Genomic DNA, 20,731 nt, shown 5'->3' with positions numbered 1-20,731 from the left:
CTGCTGGTGCTGCTGCTCGGTGGCTCGAGCGGTGGGCCGGATCGGAGGACTCGAGCGGCGCTCCTCGCCCGTGAGTGAAAGGGGAATGATTGGTGTGGGGAGATTGTCCGTGACGCCACCCACGGTGTGTGGTGATGGTGGCACCACCGCTGCCGGTGACGGGAATCCTGGGAGAGATGACAGGGGGCATCGAGGATGTTTTCCCCTCCGTAGGTAGGTGCTCCCGGGGCCCGATGGAGTTGACGGGGTGGCTTGACCGGTGGGGGTGCAGGGTCGCAGGGACGGCGCGGCGCGGTGCCGGACGGCACTGGTGTACTCACTCAGATAGTCAATGACAGAGTCTCTGGTAAACCAAACGGCTGGATGGACGGGTCCCGCAGCCGGCTGCAGTGCTGATGTTGTGCTCTCCCCGGACGGCTGATGGTGGCTGTCTTTCCCTGCACCTGTGTACTTGGTTGACTCCGATGGTTCCCCAAACGGTAGTCCGCTCCCCGGCATATAGGTGCCGTAGGAGCCCTTTTGCCCGCAGGCGCTGGCCCTTGGATCTCTAGCCTTGGCGGTGGCTGTATATCCTCACGGTGTGAGCGGTTGCCTTCTAACGGGACTTGGGTTGTTAGGAAACCCCTGGTGTTCTGGTCACACTTGGTATTTGACCTTTGCTGGCGACTCCAAGCCTGGTCCGGGTCCGATGGCCCTGCCTGTGTGCTAACTTCACTCCGGTCCCCGGTTCGGTACCGGTGGGCCACCGCCCAACCCCGGTCCTACAGTTCTGCGGAGATCCGTCACTCCTGCAGACGACCACCACCGTCTGCCAACCTTGCTTTAGGTGCCTGGGCTCCAACCCAGACACCGCAGTAGTTTACTCCTTCCATTTCCACCTCCAAACACTATCTGCTCTCCTTTTCCTGCCTCCAGGACTGTGAACTCCTCGATGGGCGGGGCCAACCACCTGGACATCAGCCCCTGGAGGGAGGCAACAAGGATTTTTGTTTGCATGCTGTAACTGCCTAGGGTGGGGGTGTGTGCATGTTGTTGCAGTCTGTGACCCCTGGCTAGTCCAGGGCGTCACACTCCCCCTTGGTAAAACGCAGACCGTCCACGGGCTGCCCGTCCATCACCGGTTTTATTTTTACAACTGTAAAAGATAAATAACATTTAATATTCAACATATGTATATTTAGGAATCTTCCCTTACGGGAGGTGCATAGCTTTAATGTTGCAAACATTTTTATTAACATACGGACGGTTGTCTTCCGCTCTCCCACCCAAGCAACCTAGCCCTGGTGCTGCCCCTAAAAAGTGGGCAGCACCCCATTACCCCAGTCCAGGTTCAGGCTGCCCGAGCGGGAACGGGTACGGTAATGCGCACTTCAGGGGACCCCACGTCCAGGGGGACCCCTGACCCCCGGAGGATGGCCACCGGTCCAGGTGGTGGCCGGACCCCAGCCTGCTCCGCTGCGGGTCCCTCCTCCAATCTGCCTCTCCGGAGGCGGCACTGACGGAAAACAGCCCATAACATTATTTACAATCCCACAAGTTCGTGGGTGGCCTGCCAGTTCTCGGCCTTGTCCATGAGTAGTCTCTCATGCAGCAACAAAACACAAAGGGTCCCTCCGGGGACAACTTGTCTTAAACGGACGGTAATCAGGCAGACAATCAGGTGAACACTCGGTTTGATTCATTCATTTACTTATTTACATGGTTAACACCTTGCACCCCTAGATGGTAGTTTCCCTGTACCTAAGTGGGGGCCTACCTAGGTTGGGGCGTGTGGACCTTCTGGGCCCAATGTCGTTAGTGGAGGGCAGGGGAACAGAGAAAGCAGCTGGTTCCTCTTCCCATGTAACAGATATGGCTGTTGGAGACCCATGGGGGTCGGGCATAGGTGCATCCCTGGGCGCTGGCTCAGACGGTTCGCTGGCGGTTCTCTCCGTTTCCATTTCTTCCACGGGTTGTGGGAACATTACCACCAGAACAAGCACCGCACCGTTCTGCATCGGCCAGTCTGCTGGAAAGTCACCCATCACTGTATGGATCATCTCTCCTTCCTTATTCTCACTCGGTTTCGGGACTGGAACTTCATTTGTCAGCCTTAAACGGGGTGGACACCTTTTCAAGTGATCTCTGGAGACCGTAGCCGCGGTTTTTCCTTGGTCACGACTAATCCGATAGGCCTTTTCATTCTCCCATTCAGTAGGCTGGATGACATACGGGGTCTTCTCCCATTGATCATCAAGCTTATGGGTTCTTCTTTTCCATTTCAGCACCACATCCCCGGGCTCAAAGGGGGTGGCGGAGGCCCATTTGTTAAAGCGCTGTTCCTGTTTTGTTCGGCTCTGACACAGGTTCCTCTCCACGTATTCCTGAACCTGTCGGTACTGGATTTGCCGTCGGGCATCCCAGCCTGTAGTTGAAGGAAGGGCCTTGGGAGCTTCCAAGTCCATTTCTAGGTCCACCGGCAGCCGGCCCGGTCGGGCTCTCATCAGATACGCCGGGGTACATTTAGTAGAACTACTGGGGACGTTGTTGTACATGTCAATCAGGTCAGGTAGCTTCTCTGGCCACAGGTTTCGCTCTTCCAGCGGTATCACCTTGAGGAGATCCAGGACCAGGTGGTTCATCTTTTCGCACATCCCGTTAGTCTGGGCATGATATGGCGTGGTCCTGATCTTCTTGCAACCGTACAATTGACAGAATTCTTGAAATACTTCTGCTTCAAAGGCGGAGCCCTGGTCCGTAAGCACCCTCTTCGGGTAGCCGTGCGGTCGGCAGAAATAGGCCTGGAATGATCTAGCCGCGGTACGGCCGGTCAAGTCCTTGACTGGAACAACCACGATGAATCTAGAGTAGTGGTCGACGATGGTCAAGGCATCGGTGTATCCGCTCCGGCTAGGTGTAAGCTTGACGTGATCCAGTGCAACCAATTCCAGCGGTTGATGGGTGACGATCGGATGTAGAGGGGCCCTTTGGCTGGTGTTGTCCTTCCTTCTCAGCACACAGGGGCCGCACTCCCGGCACCAGGCCTCCACAGACTCTCGCATCCCACTCCAATAGAACCATTCTCTCAGCAACATCTCCAGCTTTTTCCAGCCGAAATGCCCGGCGCCATCGTTGTATGCTCGTAGGACTTTGGGCACGCTGGCCTGAGGGACCACCAGCTGACGAACCTTCTCGTGAGTCTTCAGGTTAATCAGCCCCCGATACAGCTTCCCTTCATGCAGGTATAGCCGAGCCCGTTCTTTCCACAGGCGCTGGGCCTCAGAGGGAGCTGTCGAATCCATTCCGGAGGAGCCTTGCTCGATCATGGTCTTAACCAGCTGGACAGCAGGCGCTTGATCTTGGGCTTCTTGCCATCCCTGATTGGGTAACGTGTCCAGGGCCACCTGTTGTTGTTTGACGTATAGTTTTTCGACCGGCGGCCGATGGAACGCAGGCAACTCGATTTCTTCGAGGTCGTCGTCTTCTGGCCCCCCATCTGGCAGGTGGGGCATCCGGGATAACGCGTCCGCGTTGGTGTTCTTGCGGCCAGCTCGGTATTTAATAGTGAAGTCGTATTTAGACAACCTGGCTACCCACTGTTGCTCCAGAGCACCCAGCTTGGCCGTATCCAGATGGGTTAGCGGATTATTGTCCGTGTAAGCGGTGAATTTTGCCGCTGCGAGGTAATGTCGGAACCTCTCGGTGATTGCCCACACCAGGGCCAGGAACTCCAGCTTGAAAGAGCTGTAATTTTTGGGGTTTCGTTCCGTGGGCCGGAGCTTTCTGCTGGCGTAGGCGATCACTTTTTCTTTCCCGTCTTGGACCTGGGACAGGACTGCTCCCAAGCCCACGTTGCTGGCATCGGTGTAAAGGACGGACGGAAGGCTGTAGTCGGGGTACGCCAGGACCTCTTCTCCCGTCAAGGCCATCTTCAGCTGGTGGAAGGACTCTTCATGCTTCTCCTCCCACACGAACGGAGGCCCAGGGGCCCTGCCACCCTTGGTCTGTCCCACGAGGAGGTCTTGCATAGGCGCAGCCATCTTCGTATACCCCTTGATGAAGCGGCGGTAGTAGCCCACCAGGCCCAGGAACTGTCTCACCTCTCTCACGGTGGTCGGCCTCGGCCAGTCTTGGATAGCCGTGATCTTCTAGGGGTCTGGGGTGACACCTTCGGCGCTCACCACGTGTACGAGGTACTGTACTTTAGGCTTCAGTAGATGGCACTTGGAGGGCTTCAGCTTCATCCCATATTTGGCAAGGGACGCAAACACTTCTTTCAGGTGCTCCAGGTGGGCCTCGTACGTCTGGGAGTATCCGATCACATCGTCCAGATACAGCAAGACGGATTCAAAATTGAGATGTCCCAGGCAACACTCCATGAGCCGCTGGAAGGTTCCGGGGGCATTGCACAGCCCGAACGGCATGCTGTTGAACTCACAGAGTCCCATGGGAGTAGCGAATGCAGTCTTTTCACGGTCCTCGGGGGTGACCGCCACCTGCCAGTATCCACTGGTAAGATCAAGGGTAGAGAAGAAGTTAGCTGTTCTCAGCGCAGCTAGCGACTCTTCGATACGGGGAGAGGATAGGCATCCTTGTGCGTTATCTGGTTGATCTTCCGGTAATCCACACACATTCTCATGATGCCGTCATTCTTTTTCACCAGCACCAGTGGGGCTGCCCAGGGACTACAACAATCCCGAATGACCCCTGCCTCCTTCATGTTCCTCAACATGTCTTTAGCGCATTGGTAGTGTGGTTGCGTGATGGGCCTATATCTCTCTTTGATTGGTGGATGTAGGCCTGTGGGGATATGGTGTTGAACCCTTTTACTTCTCCCAAAATCTAATGGGTGTTTGCTGAAAACCTGTCCATACTCTTGTACCACCCTGTGTACCCCCTCTTTGTGATGCATGGGTGTGGTTTTGGTGCCTATATGTAATTCCTGGCACCACGTCTCTAGCTGTTCGGAGGGTATGTGGTTACTGACAGGGGGTGCTGAGGTAGGTGAGGTGGCCTCGTGAAGGGTGTGAGGGTCTAGGGTAAGCAACTTGGCCAGTGTGGCGTAACGGGGAAGCCTGACTTCTTCCTCCCCACAATTCAGCACTCTCACAGGCACTCTTCCCTTCTTGACATCAACCACCCCTCTGGCCGCCATCACCGTGGGCCAGTGTTCCGAAGGCACGGGTTCCACCATTGCCGGGTAGTCGCGCCCTTGAGGACCTACTGCTGCCCTGCACCAGATCATCATCTCACTTCTGGGGGGCACTACCAAGGGGGCCACATCCATCACCCTCACGCCACCAATCTCTCCACCCGTTGAATTCACTTGCTGCCGATATAGGAGGGCCCGGATCTCACGCTGCACAGCTCTCTGTCGGCCTCCTCCTGCTGTGGCGGCCAACTGCTGCAACAGACTCAGCACCTCACTCATACAATGCTCCATCACATTGGTCCCTAGGACTACTTTTGGGTTATGATCACTGGGTTCATTCATCACCACAATCATCCCTTGGTGTTTTAGCTCCGCACGTCCCACGGTTAGGGTCACTTGTTTGTATCCCACCTGAGTTAAAGGGAGTCCATTGGCTGCAACCAGGATCAGGCTATCATCAAGGGGGGGCAAGTTCATCAGTGCCCTAATACTGCTGGTACAGTGAGTATGGTATCGTGGTTACCTGTGATCCTGTGTCCAATAGGGCCATAAGCGGGATGCCGTCTACTGCCAGAGGGATGATGGGGCGAGCTCCGACGTACCGGTCTCACCAGTCGGGGGGGCCGTAGGTGTCTACTCCTGAGGATTGGCCCTTGGCCCCAGGGGTTGCTCGTTTAACGGACACCGCCTAGAGTAGTGCCTGGGCTTGCTGCACCTGTAACAAATAGGAGGCCCATACCGTGAGTCATTGGTCTTTCTCCGCTGCATCCAGGGGACGTCCTCTGGGCTATCAGCGAGTTGGATCCTCCCTGGGGGCTTGACATTCGTCGGGAGCTGGAGTGCGGTGAGGATCTTGGCTAGGTCTCCATCCATGCGGCGGACCTGGGCAGCCAGCTCCTCCATCATCCCGGCGGGCGCTGCAGGGACCGGTAGCGCCGGGAGAGTAGGCGCCACCGTGATGGGAGCAGTTTCAGCCGGCCATGGGGCCGCATCGGGGGCGTCTGGTGCTGGGGGCTGCAGGGCCTTGATGGCCCGCTCCTTCAATACTGCAAAGTCCAGATCCAGGTGCTCCAGGGCCCACAGCCGTAGCTGCTTGCGGTCCTCCGCGGACCCCAGTCCCTGCAAGAATTGTTCCACGAGCATCTTATTGCTGTCCACCTCTTTAATAGTATCCACTTGCTTCAGAGCACGGAGAGCGGTTTGAAGGCGCAAGGCATAGTCTCTTATATTATCCACAGGCCGCTGTCAGCACTGGTAAAACTGCATCCGTAGCTCCGCTTCCGTGCGGGTCTCAAAAGCGGTTTGGAGTTTCTAAAAAATGATAGTCACCGAGGCCCGGTCCGCGTCGGTCCAGGTCTCCGTCTCCTGCTCAGCCGTGCCGGTTAGCTGCCCCAGCACTACCGCTGCCCGTTGCCTGTCCGTCAAGGGGTATAAATCGAGGACCGGGCTAATATTTTTCCAGAACACCTGCAAAGCATCAGGTTTCCCATCGTACTGCGGTAGCCAGGTAGCACCGGGCACATAGGGCAGAGAGAATGGCATTACCTGGGCGACCGCTGGACCCGCAGCCAGCCCCGCTCCTGCGGCCGGAGTACGGGCTGCCCCGTCTCTGTCTGCGGGCGCCGCTGCGGCTGCGACCGCCGCTCCTCCAACGGCTTCGTCGGGCGCAGACATCTTCTTCCCATCCCCCCTTGGTACTTTCTAGCACTCTTTCTCTCTCGGGGGCGGGGCTTCTCCTTCGCGCCTTCCCTGCTCGGGGAAGACGCTCGAGCGGGAAATCTTGAGGGAAAGATGGCGGCGCTTCAAATTTTTCTGCCGGACGCCGCCCGCGGGGACCACAAGGCGCACGTCCACTGGTAAGTCAGATCCTGTTCGTGACGCCAAGTTGTTGCGGGCGGCGGGGCGCTGCGCTTGCTAACGCTCGGGTCCGGCGCTGCTGCTGCTCGGTGGCTCGAGCGGTGGGCCAGATCCGGGGACTCGAGCGGCGCTCCTCGCCCGTGAGTGAAAGGGGAATGATTGGTATGGGGAGATTGTCCGTGACACCACCCACGGTGTGTGGTGACAGTGGCACCACCGCTGCCGGTGACGGGAATCCCGGGAGAGATGACAGGGGGCAGCGAGGATGTTTTCCCCCTCCGTGGGTAGGGGGGTTGGTGCTCCCGGGGCCCGATGGAGTTGACGGGGAGGCTTGACCGGTGGGGGTGCAGGGTCGCAGGGACAGCGCGGTGCGGTGCCGGACGGCACTGGTGTACACACTCAGATAGTCAATGACAGAGTCTCTGGTAAACCAAACGGCCGGATGGACGGGTCCCGCAGCCGGCTGCAGTGCTGATGTTGTGCTCTCCCCGGACGGCTGATGGTGGCTGTCTTTCCCTGCACCTGTGTACTTGGTTGACTCCGATGGTTCCCCAAACGGTAGTCCGCTCCCCGGCGTATAGGTGCCGTAGGAGCCCTTTTGCCCGCAGACGCTGGCCCTTGGATCTCTACCCTTGGCGGTGGCTGTATATCCTCACGATGTGAGCGGTTGCCTTCTAACGGGACTTGGGTTGTTAGGAAACCCCTGGGGTTCCGGTCACACTTGGTATTTGACCTTTGCTGGCGACTCTAAGCCTGGTCGGGGTCCGATGGCCCTGCCTGTGTGCTAACTTCACTCCAGTCCCCGGTTTGATACCGGTGGGCCACCGCCCAACCCCGGTCCTACGGTTCCGCGTCAATCCACCACTCCTGCAGACGGCCACCACCGTCTGCCAACCTTGCTGTCAGTGCCTGGGCTCCCTCCCAGACACCAGCAGTAGCTCCTCTCACTTTAACTGCTCAACACTATCTGCTTCCTTTTCCCGCCTCCAGGCCTGTGAACTCCTCAGTGGGTGGGGCCAACCGCCTGGCTCCACCCCACCTGGTGTGGACATCAGCCCCTGGAGGGAGGCAACAAGGATTTTGTGTCTGACTCTGGTGTTTCTGCCCGGGGGTGGGGGTGTGAGTGTTATTCATGTCGCTACCTGGCTAGTCCAGGGCGCCACATTCCCCCTTGGTAAAATGCAGACCGTCCGCGGGCTGCCCGTCCATCACCGGTTTTATTTTCACAACTGAAAAAGATAAAACATGTAAACATTTCGAACATAAGCATACTTTTCTGGTCACTTGAACGGTGCAAACATATTTACATTTTTTAATAATAACGGACGGACGGACTTCCGCTCTCCCACCCAAGCAACCTAGCCCTGATGCTGCCTCTAAGAAATTGGCAGCACCCCTTTACCCCAGTCCAGGTCCAGGCTGCCCGAGCGGGAACGGTACGGTATCTCGCACCCGGCTGTCGCTTCAGGGACCCCCACGTCCAAGGGGGACCCCTAACCCTCGGAGGATCGCCACCGGTTACTGTAGTGGCGGGCCTGGGCCATCACTTTCCTCCAGGCCCATCCTCCAAATCTGCCTCTCCGGAGGCAGCAACGGCATCCATCCCACAACATATTTACAAACCCACAAGTTTGTGGGTGCCCTGCAAGTTCTCGGGCCTGTTCATGAGTAGTTCCTCATGTGGGTATGGAGTCAACGGAACAACAGAGACAACTCCAGTCCCAATGGGGACGGTTCTTTTCGGATGGTAAATCAGGTGATTTTTTGGTTAGATCAGTACTTATCAACAGGAACAACGGTGCTGGGGGTCCCAACGGGGACAACGGCTGCAACGGTGGACTGCTGCCTATTCCACCTCTTCCTCTGAGGTGGCCTCGTCCTCTAACAGGGCAAACATACGGTAACAGTTCCGGTGGGAGAGGGCCACGCGGTATCCGTTCCCACCGCCGCACGGGACATAGAAAGCTATTGGCGCATTGCCGTCGGAGAGGCTCTCGCCCGCTTCCTCTGACTCAGAGACCAGTTCTGTATCGGGACCGGAGCTATCACTATCGGTCTCCTCCTGGGCAGGCATCCCCTCTTGGGCTGGGCAGACTGCCGGGGCCCCACTTCCTTCCGCGTTAGGCAAATCACCTCCAACTGCAGCAGCATCCGGGCCTGCGACCGTCTCCGTTTCTCCGACCTTTGGACCTCCTGAGATCAGCACTTCGGGCCCCGCCGCCATAGTATGGGACAGCGGGCCAGGTAGGTCAGCGCTGGCGGCCCCCACGGGGGATGGCAGGGACGGTACAAGGGGCAGGATCAGACCGGGTCTCCCAGCCGCAGCGACCAGACCCTGTGGGACATGGAGGCGTGGGTCACTCACCAGCTCCATCACGTTGGCTCCCATTTCGTGCATTTGGGCGATCCCAACCAGCGCCTCCACCTCGGTGGTCCACTGCTCCGCCAGGAGACGTATCTGGCTCCGATGGTGTTGGTTAGACTCAGTCACTTGGGCCCTCATCCATGCCACGGTTCCGGGCGCGGGCTGCGGGGTCTCCGGCTGTGCAGGCGGGGTGGACATGGTGCAGCGGCTTCGGGATTCCAGGAACGGTATTAACACGGAGTCCTGGCGTCCCCGCTTCTCCACAACCTCGGCTACATGCGGCCGGCCGCCATTCGTCCCCCCTTGGTACTCTCTTGGCACTCCCTCTTTAGGGGCGGGGCTTTGTTTTTCCCGCCTCCTCTGCTCGAGAAGGCGCTCGAGTGGGAAAATCTTCGCGCCCAAGATGGCGGAATCTGAAATTTTTCGGTTGGACACCGCCGGCGGGGCTACAAGGCGCACTTCTACCAGCCGGTAGAACGGTAAGTATCCTGTTCGTGACGCCAAGTTCGCGGCGCTCCTCGCCCGTGAGTGAAAAGGGGATAGTTTTGTTTGGGGGTTGAGTCCGTGACGCCACCCACGGGTTGTGGTGAAGATGGGCACCACCGCTGCTGGTGACGGGGGATCCCGGGAGCGGTGTTAGGGAGCAGCTGGGATGTTGTTCTCCCCCTCCGTGGGTAGGGGTTGGTGGTCCCGGGGCCCGGTGAGGTGATGGGGAGGCAGGGTTGGTGAGGTGCAGGGTTGCTGGGACAGCGCAGCGCGGTGCCGGATGACACTGGTGTACTCACTCAGCAATAGATACACAAAGTCTCCGGTAAACCAAACGGCTCGATGGACGGGTTCCGCAGCCGGCTGCAGTGTCTCTCTCCCCGGACAGGTGATGGCGGCTGTCTTTCCCTGCACCTGTGTAGTGTTTTGGCTCCGATGGCTTCCCAACAGTAGCCCGCTCCCTGGCGTATAGGTGCCAGAGGAGCCCGTTTTGCCCGCAGGCACTGGCCCTTGGATCTCTAGCTTCTGGCTGTAGCTGTATATCCTCTGGTGCGGACGGTTGCCTTCTAACGGGTCTTTGGTTGTTAGGAAACCCCTGGGGTTCCGGTCACTAACGGATTTGACCTTTAACGGCGGCTCCAAGCCTGGACGGGGTCCGCAGGCCCTGCCTGTGTGTGCTGGCTTCACTTCGCTCCCCGGTTCGGTACCGGCGGGCCACCCCCCGACCCCGTTCCTACGGTTCCGCGTCGATCCACCGTCGATCCACCGTCTGCCAACCTTGCTGTCAGTGCCTGGGCTCCCTCCTAGACACCAGCAGTAGCTCCTCTCACTTTCACTGCTCAACACTATCTGCTTCCTTTTCCCGCCTCCAGGCCTGTGAACTCCTCAGTGGGTGGGGCCAACCGCCTGGCTCCACCCCACCTGGTGTGGACATCAGCCCCTGGAGGGAGGAAACAAGGATTTTGTGTCTGACTCTGGTGTTTCTGCCCGGGGGTGGGGGTGTGAGTGTTATTCATGTGGCTACCTGGCTAGTCCAGGGCGCCACACAACAATCCCCTGATACGTCCGGGCTCGCAGGCCCCTGCCATTGCCATACCCTGCACAGAGACACTGAGTCCCGGAGTCCCGGGGAAACCATTTCTACCCACGGAGGGGTTAACATCCAGCTGCCACTACATCTCCCCCGGGTGTCCGACAACAGCAGGGGTAGTGTCCCACTTCCCCAGGCACCGTGGGTGGCGTCACGAACTACGTACGGTCAAGCCAGTACAACTACGTCCTCCTTTTCATTTGGCGTGTCCGCGTGACCCCCGGGTCTGGAGGATCCCTCGAGCCACACACAGCGGGTCCAGATCCGAGCAGCCCGGCTGCTACAGGCATGGGAGCGGCACACTTGCATCAGATACAGAATATCTGCAGGTAGGAAAAGTGTGACGCCCTGGCGCTGCCAAGTGGTCACACACAAATAGACTCCTGCACAACACCCTCCCTCACAGGGTTACACCAAGCCAACAAAACCCTAGTCACCCCCACAAAGCAGGACAGGCACACCAGTAGGCGGGACCAGGTGGAAGGAAATGCCCACCTAGGGGTATAGAGAGTCCGGGGGGGGGGGGAAAGAGTGAGTTCAGGTTGAGCTTCAAGTGAGAGTTGAAGTGGAGAGTGAGAGTTGAGAGAGGAGAGAGTAAAGTGCAAGTGAGAAGCCAGAGAGGAAAGGCCGTCGGGGTTGGAGCCCCGGCGAGCTGGCTAGGTGGCAGACGGTGGTCCGTGTCTGACAGGAGACGGGAAGACGGCTGCCGGAGATCTGAGGTGGACAGGGACAGGGTAGGAGCCTGCCGGTACAGACACCGGAGAACTGACCCGGAAACCGTGCACAGAGGGGGTACCTGGACCCTGAAGCAGAGACTGGAACAACCGACTTTGTTAATTAACCAGTTGAGGACAGGATTACAGGTCCTGTCCCACCCAAAGTCCCAATAGCAGACCAGCAGCCCACCGGGGGGGATAGGGCATCCGCCAGGGCCCCTTTAGATCCCAAGGGCCAGCGTCTGCGGGCAAGGCTCCCACCCGTAGTTCTGGGAGCGGACTCCTGAGTTCCATACCGAAAAGTCCAAACTAAAAACAGTTCAGAGGAAAGTGACACAGACCATCACCCCGGTGAGGGACCAGAATATACCCGGCCGCGGAGCTCTGGCCACTGCACCTTAGTTACACTGGACTTGTGTGATTTCTTCAATAGTGAGTAGCCTAACATCCCCGGTCCGACCGGGTTCGCCGGCCCCTGCAGCCACCATCCTCAGCACAGAGACACTGGGCCCCGGGGCATCCATCCCTATCCACGGAGGGGTTAACATCCAGCTGCCATCCCATCGCCCCCGGGTGCTCCCCAACAGTAGCGGTGGTGTCACATCTCACCACTAGACTTGAGCGATGTTCGAGGTTCGATATTCGCCAATTTCATGTTCGAATGATTTTACGGGTGCTTGAGATCGAACTCGAGATTTTTGCTAAAAGCTCGACAGTTCGAGTAACGTTCGAGAACGGTTCAATCAACAAAAAGCCTAGCTAGTTACTAGCTGGCTTTTTACTTTAATAGTGTGAGTCACTGTGATTTACGCTATTATCAAATTTCAGTGTATAGTGTATGGGGGGGACGCGGTTTAGATCTGTGCTGCTGCTGAGTGCTGATATAATGCTGATCGCCATTTTTTTTTTCCTAACTGTGCGTGCAGTGGGGCGGGCCAGGCAGTCAGCCAATCACAGACACACACACAGCTAAGTGGATTTTTGCCAGACAAGCAAGTGCATGTGTCATAGGCTGTGCATGTCACATGTCCTTGCCTTATAAGATACTGCCATTTTCCCCGTCGCCGCCATTATCTGCCTTCTGTGTGTGGGTGACAGTCACCGCTCACGCTGCTGCTCCCGCTCCTGCTGTGTGCGCTATAGACATAGTGCAATCTACATCGCATTGTAGGGATTAGGGACTGCTGGTTATTTCAGCCCTTTTCAGGGCTGATTTCCAGGCGTTCATAGCCATAGCTGCTAGGCAGGTCTGTGCAAACGCTGTGTACAGCTTTAGATAACAACGTCTGACTTCCTCAGCTCAGGAAATTCCTTGCTGCATTTTTTCATTAGCAGGGATAGAAAGTGAGGCTTCCTTTCCTGTCCTGGTACCCACAGAACCCGGGCACTTTACCCACCTGCCCAGTTTTGCCACGCTTTTTTTTTTGCCCAAAGAGCTGACACTTTGTGTGCCATCCTAAAAGTGTCTGGAATACTAAGTTAGTGTTCCTTTCTTGTCCTGGTACCCACAGAACCCGGGCACTCTACCCACCTGTCCAATTCTGCCATGTTATTTTATTTAGCCAAAGAGCTGACACTTTTTGTGCCATCCTAAAAGTGTCTGGAATACTAAGTTAGTGTTCCTTTCCTGTCCTGGTACCCACAGAACCCGGGCACTCTACCCACCTGACCAGTTTTGCCACGCTATTTTATTTGCCCAAAGAGCTGACACTTTTTGTGCCATCCTAAAAGTGTCTGGAATACTAACTTAGTGTTCCTTTCCTGTCCACTGACGCACAGAACCCGGGCACCCTACCCACCTGCCCAGTTTTGCCATGCTTTTTTGTTTGCCCAAAGAGCTGACACTTTTTGTGCCATCCTAAAAGTGTCTGGAATACTAACTTAGTGTTCCTGTGCTGCCAATCAAGGTACACCACATGTGCATTCTACACTCCTCTCCATTACTGCTACGCAATTTTAATTTACAAAAGTGCGGCCACTGTTAGGGGCATACTCCAGTTGTCTGTGATACCACCTTAGTGTTCCTGTGCTGCCAATCAAGGTACACCACATGTGCATTCTACACTCCTCTCCATTTCTGCTACGCAATTTTAATTTTCCAAAGTGCTGACACTTTCAGGGGTGTACTAAAATTGTGTGGGATAGTACCTTAGGGTTTCTTTGCTGTCAAGCACGGTACACCACATGTGCATTCTACACTCCTCTCCATTTCTGCTACACAATTTTTAACTGCAGGTAGTTCAGCCAATCTGTGATGAAGGTGCAGGCGTGGATATAATGTTGCCTTCATCCAAAGGTGGTTCTCTTGATGTCTGAGAGAGCTCAACACCACCCGCTGTTTCCACTTCCAAAACAACTGAGGACATGACAATCACACTCCCTGTTGTGGGTAAAGGGGTGGAAGGTCAGCGTGTAAAGCATGTGTGACTGCTGTCCCCATAGTCACAGAGGATGAAGAGCATGCAGATGCCATTGATGGGGCAGACGGTGGTTGCACCGCCCCGTTAGTCCGCATTGTAGCATAGTGACGTTTCCACTGTGACTTATGCGCTATCTTCCCACAGGTATGTCAATTCATCCATCCAACTTTCCCATGAACTGATCTGCTCTCCCCTTCTCTCTGCTGTGTGTTTTAATACATGGTATGTCAATTCATCCATCCAACTTTTCCAATATATCTGACCTGTTCCCTCTTTCTTCAATATCTCCCTGGCATGCTCCAGCATCTCACTGTGATCTCTCACCCCCTGTTCCCCACCTTACTTTTATGACCTTTGTTTATTTTGCCTATGTGAAGCTGCATCTGGCAATCTGATTGAGTGATCAAAGGGTTTTTGTTGCACCCCACCCCTTCACAGCTGATTGCACTTGTATGTGTATATACTGGGCCAACTAAAAGTCTGCACCAAGACAAGTATGCACCATATAAGTATGATGCATTGAATTAGGCCAGAATTGTGCCAGAAGTGTCCGGAAGGTGACTGCATACATAGTCACTGTAAACATTGTTTGTGTGTCTCTTAACTTTCACCTCTATAATACCTCACTTTCTACTGCACCCTCTGATCCCTAAACCCAGTAATGAACTTTTCATCTCTCCCTCCATCCTCCCCACCCATCTCACCTTTCCCTCACATATTTTCTTCCACATTTCACCTAGTGTCTCCAGACACACACGGCCACCTCACGGCCTCTCCTGCTCCCACCTACTAACACTCTCACTGCTTCTCCTCACTGCTGGAGGTATCTCTCCAAATCCTGGTCCTCCTCACCACATCCCTAATGTCACTTCAAACCCTCATCCACAATCTAACACAAATTTCCGCACCCTCTCAAACCTCATACCCATTCACCCAGCCCCGCTCCCCCAGTCCCACTAACAGGAGCTCTATGGAACGCTCGCTCTGTCTGCAACAAACTATCCTACATCCATGATCTTTTCATCACTAATAAACTCTCTTTCCTCGCCATCACTGAAACCTGGCTCACTCCCTCTGAGACAGCCTCTACTGCTGCACTTTCATATGGCGGTCTCCAACTCTCTCACACCCCCGCCCCAGCAACAAGCATGGTGGAGGAGTTGGTTTGCTCCTGTCCGACCAATCCTCCTTTTACACCAATTCCACTACCACCCTCTGTTACTCTCCCATCTTTTGAGGTGCACTCCGTATGCATCTACGCCCCCTCCAACCCTCAACTGGCTGTCATTTACCGCCCTCCAGGGCCAGCCACTGCCTTTTTTGATCATTTCACCACCTGGCTACTACACTTCCTTTCCACCGACAGCCCCACCATCATTATGGGTGATTTCAATATCCCCATTGATACTTCCCACTCATCTGTCTCCAAACTTCTAACACTCGCTTCCTCCTTCGGCCTCACCTAATGGTCCTCTGCAGCTACTCACAAAGATGGCCACACGCTGGACCTCATCTTCACTCGCCTCTGTTCCCTATCCAACCTCTCTAACTTGCCTCTCCCCCTGTCTGACCACAACCTACTCACATTCTCTTCCCTCTCTTCGCCAAGTACGCAACCCCCCCTCCACAAACTTTCACACCCTCGCAGAAATATCAAACACATTGATTTACACGCCCTTTCTCAGTCCCTTCTCCCTCTCACAGACATTGCATTTCTACATGATGCAGATGCTGCTGCAACTTTATACAACACTACAATCTCTGCAGCTCTCGAATCAACTGCCCCCCTCACACACACCAAAACCCGCACAATCAACAGGCAACCCTGGCACACGAGGCAGACTAAAGAACTAAGACGGGCTTCCAGAATTGCTGAGCGCAGATGGAAAAGGTCTCATTTCACTGAGCACTTCATTGCATATAAAGAGTCCCTGACCACTTTCAAGTCCACACTCACTGCTGCAAAACAAACCTACTTCTCATCCCTCATATCTTCTCTCTCTCATAACCCTAAACAGCTATTCAACACTTTCAATTCTCTCCTCCGTCCTCCAGCACCACCTCCCTCTCCTCTCCTCTCAGCTGAAGACTTTGCCTCTTTCTTCAAGCAGAAGATTGACAACATCAGAGCAAGCTTTGGCCCACAAACACCACAGCCACTTCTCACAACTACTCAGCCTTCTTCCTCCAAATCCAGCTTCTCCGCCATGGCAGAAAACAATCTTTCCACTCTACTCTCAAGATCACATCTAACAACCTGTGCACTGGACCCGCTCCCATCCTCATCCCCAACATCACCGCAGTCCTCATCCCAGCCCTAACCCATCTCTTCAACCTATCACTAACAACTGGTGTATTCCCTTCATGCTTTAAACATGCCTCTATTACACCCATCCTCAAAAAGCCCTCCCTTGACCCATCCTCTGTGTAAAACTATTGCCCCATATCCCTTCTCCCCTATGCCTCAAAACTACTAGAACAACATGTCCATCTTGAACTGTCCTCATACCTCTCATCCTGCTCTCTCTTTGACCAGCTACAATCTGGCTTCTGACCGCATCATTCCACTGAAACTGCCCTAACTAAAGTCACTAACGACCTACTAACCACCAAAGCCAAGCAACACTACTCTATAGCTTCCTCCTACTGGACCTGTCCTCTGCCTTCGATACAGTAGACCATTCCCTCCTTCTACAGATTCTCTCATCTCTGGGCATCACAGACTTGGCCCTATCTTGGATTTCTTCATACCTAACCGACCGAACTTTCAGCGTGTCCCACTCTCACACCACTTCCTCATCTCGCCCCCTATCTGCCGGTGTCCCCCAAGGCTCAGTTCTTGGACCCCTGCTGTTCTCCATCTACACCTTCGGCCTGGGACAGCTCATAGAGTCCCACGGCTTCCAGTATCATCTCTATGCCGATGACACACAGATCTACGTCTCTGGACCTGACATTACCTCTCTACTAACCAAAATCCCACAATGTCTGTCTGCTATTTCATCCTTCTTCTCTGTGCGATTCCTAAAACTTAACATGGACAAAATAGAGTTCATTGTCTTTCCCCCTCCTCACTCATCTCCTCCAACAAGCCTTTCCATCAAACTTGATGGTTGCTCACTCTCCCCAGTCTTACAAGCACGTTGCCTTGGAGTAACCCTCGACTCTGCTCTATTATTCAAGCCACACATCCAAGCCCTCTTCAACTCATGCCGATTACAACTCAAAAATATCTCCTGAATCCGTGCTTTCCTTAACCAAGAATCAGCAAAAACATTAGTGCATGCCCTCATCATCTCCCGCCTTGACTACTGCAACCTCCTGCTCTCTGGCCTCCCTTCCAACACTCTTGCACCCCTCCAATCTATCCTAAACTCTGCGGCCCGCCTAATCCACCTCTCCCCTCTCTACTCCTCAGCCTCGCCACTATGCCAATCCCTTCACTGGCTTCCCATCACCCAACGACTCCAGTTCAAAACATTAACCATGACATACAAAGCCATGCACAACCTGTCTCCTCCCTACATCTGTGAACTAGTCTCCTGGTACCTACCTGCACGCAACCTCAGATCCTCACAAGATCTCCTTCTCTGCTCCTCTCTTATCTCCTCTTCCCACAATCGCGTCCAAGATTTCTCCCGTGCATCCCCCATACTCTGGAATGCTCTACCTCAGCACATTAGACTCTCACCTACCGTGGAAAGCTTCAAGAGGAACCTCAAGACCCACCTCTTCCAACAAGCCTACAACCTATAATAGCCCTCAGTCCAGTAGACCACTGCGCAACCAGCTCTGTCCTCACCTATTGTACCATCACCCATTCCCTGTAGACTGTGAGCCATCGCGGGCAGGGTCCTCTCTCCTCCTATACCAGTCTGTTTTGTACTGTTAATGATTGTTGCACGTATACCCTCTTTCACTTGTAAAGCGCCATGGAATAAATGGCGCTATAATAATAAATAATAATAATAATTTAAAGTAGTGAACAGGGTGGGCTTCCCAGTATACAGCAAAACCACACACTAGGAAAAGGACTCTAGACAGTTGGGTTGATAAATGATTGTTTTACTTTCCCAAAACGAACAATAAGAACCATTCATAAAACTGTAAGAACAGAACAACCTATTCACAATTCCAAAAGCCTACACCCCTATGCTGCGACAATCGTAATGGCGATTTATACCCCATGCTCACCAACTTTTTCCTAACCAAGGGACTGTCTAAAGAGTTGCCTACTACCTGGTAATCCCTCTGCGTAGCAGGAGTAATTGTGTGTGTGCGTGTGTGTTTGCGTGTGTGTGTGTGCGAACACAACTTACCAGTGTCGCATCACAAGAGCTTACAACTTATCTACCTAAAAATAGACAAAACCCATTACCCCCCCCCCGAATACCCTTGTTAGCTGAAGCCTCACAGATAAGGCAGATGATAAAGGTGGTGTCAACACAGCGACAACGACAACGCCGTCACTGCTACGTCACCATTTTCTGTGACGTTGCAGCGACGTCCCGTCGCTGTCGCTGTGTGTGACATCCAACGAGCTGGCCCCTGCTGTGAGGTCGCCGCTCGTTGCTGAATGTCCAGCTTCATTTTTTGGTCGTCGCTCTCCCGCTGTGACGCACAGATCGCTGTGTGTGACAGCGAGAGAGCGACGAAATGAAGCGAGCATGGAGCAGGAGCCGGCATCTGGCAGCTGCGGTAAGCTGTAACCAAGGTAAACATCGGGTAACCAAGGTGGTTACCCGATATTTACCTTAGTTACCAGCCTCCGCCACTCTCGCTGCCAGCGCCGGCTCCTGCTCTGTGCACATGTAGCTGCAGTACACATCGTGTAATTAACCCGATGTGTACTGTAGCTAGGAGAGCAGGGAGCCAGCGCTAAGCAGTGTGCGCGGCTCCCTGCTCTCTGCACTGTGACATGTAGCTGCAGTACACATCGGGTTAATTAACCCGATGTGTCCTGTAGCTAGGAGAGCAAGGAGCCAGCGCTCAGTGTGCGCGGCTCCCTGCTTTCTGCACATGTTGCAGCACTGTCGTTATGATCGCTGCTTCGGCTGCTGTGTTTGACAGCTAAGCAGCGATCATAACAGCGACTTACAAGGTCGCTGCTACGTCACAGAAAATGGTGACATAACAGCGACGTCGTTGTCGCTGTCGTTTACTGTGACCCCAGCTTTACAGTGTGAATGCAAACCAAACAGCTCATCAACACAGTCCGGGAAATCCTGTAAAGCAACACTCAATGCAAACATGTGTCGCTGTCCCTCTATGAGTTTAACTGTAAGTGACAATTTGACAGTGCAGAGGCAGCAAGTCTTATTGTCTATATAGTCGGCCTAACCAGAACAGATATATGTTTTGCTAAGAAAACAAAGTGTTGCGTGCATGCATCACTGTCTGGTCCCAGCCTACCGTACCCGGGTACTATTGTCGCAGGCGGAGGGGACGCGCTCGCTACGCTCGGGTCCAGGGCTTCTGCTGCTGTTGCTCGGTGGCTCGAGCGGTGGGCCGGACCCGGGGACTCAAGCAGCGCTCCTCGCCCGTAAGTGAAAAGGGGTGGTTTGTTTAGGGAGATAGTTCGTGACGCCACCCATGGGTCGTGGTGATGATGGCACCACCGCTGCTGGTGACGGGGATCCCGGGAGCGATGGCAGGGAGCAGCTAGGATGCTATTCCCTCCATGGGTAGGGGTTGGTGATCCCGGGGCCCGGTGATGATGCAGGGAGACTGGATAGCTGGGGTGCAGGGTTGCAGGGGCAGCGCAGAGCGGTGCCCGATGTCACTGTTGTACTCACTCAGACAGAAGGTCACAAAGTCTCTGGTAAACCAAACGGCCGGATTGACGGGTCCCGCAGCCGGCTGCAGTGTCTTTGCTCTCCCTGGACAGGTGATGGTGGCTGTCTTACCCTGCACCTGTGTAGACTGTGTTGACTCCAATGGTTTCCCAACGGTAGTCCGCTCCCCGGCGTATAGGTACCGTAGGAGCCCTTTTGCCTGCAGGCGCTGACCCTTGGATCTCTAGCCTGTGGCAGTGGCTGTATATCCTCACGGTGTGGACTGTTGCCTTCTAGCGGGACTTGGGTGTTAGGAAACCCCTGGGGTTCCGGTCACTCTCGGATTTGACCGTTGTCGGCAGCTCCAAGCCTGGTCGGGGTCCGATGGCCCTGCCTGTGTGCTTAACTTCACTCCGCTCCCCGGTTCGGTACCGGTGGGCCACCGCCCAACCCCGGTCCTACGGTTCCGCAGAGATCCGCGAACTCCTGCAGACGACCACCAACGTCTGCCGACCTTGCTGTCAGTGCCTGGTCTCCTACCCAGGCACACGCAGACGTTTTACTCCTCTCACTTTCGCCTCCAAAACTAATCTGACTCCTTTTCCCGCCTCCAGACCTGTGAACTTCTCGGTGGGCGGGGACAACCGCCTGGCTCCACCCCACCTGGTGTGGACATCAGACCCTGGAGGGAGGCAACAAGGGTTTTTGGTTGACTGGTGTAACTATCCAGGGAGGGGGGTGTGTGTGTTATTATGTCTGTGACTACCTGGCTAGTCCAGGGCGTCACATTCCCCCTTGGTGAAATGCAGACTGTCCGCGGGCTGCCTGTCCATCACCGGTTTTATTTTGTTTCTGCAAAATATAAATTAACATGTAGACATTCAACATATGC

This window comes from Anomaloglossus baeobatrachus, unplaced genomic scaffold, assembly GCF_048569485.1.
Source record: "Anomaloglossus baeobatrachus isolate aAnoBae1 unplaced genomic scaffold, aAnoBae1.hap1 Scaffold_516, whole genome shotgun sequence".
Lineage (NCBI taxonomy): Eukaryota > Metazoa > Chordata > Amphibia > Anura > Aromobatidae > Anomaloglossus > Anomaloglossus baeobatrachus.
The sequence above is the reverse complement of the archived record's forward strand: the minus strand, read 5'-3'. Positions refer to the sequence as shown.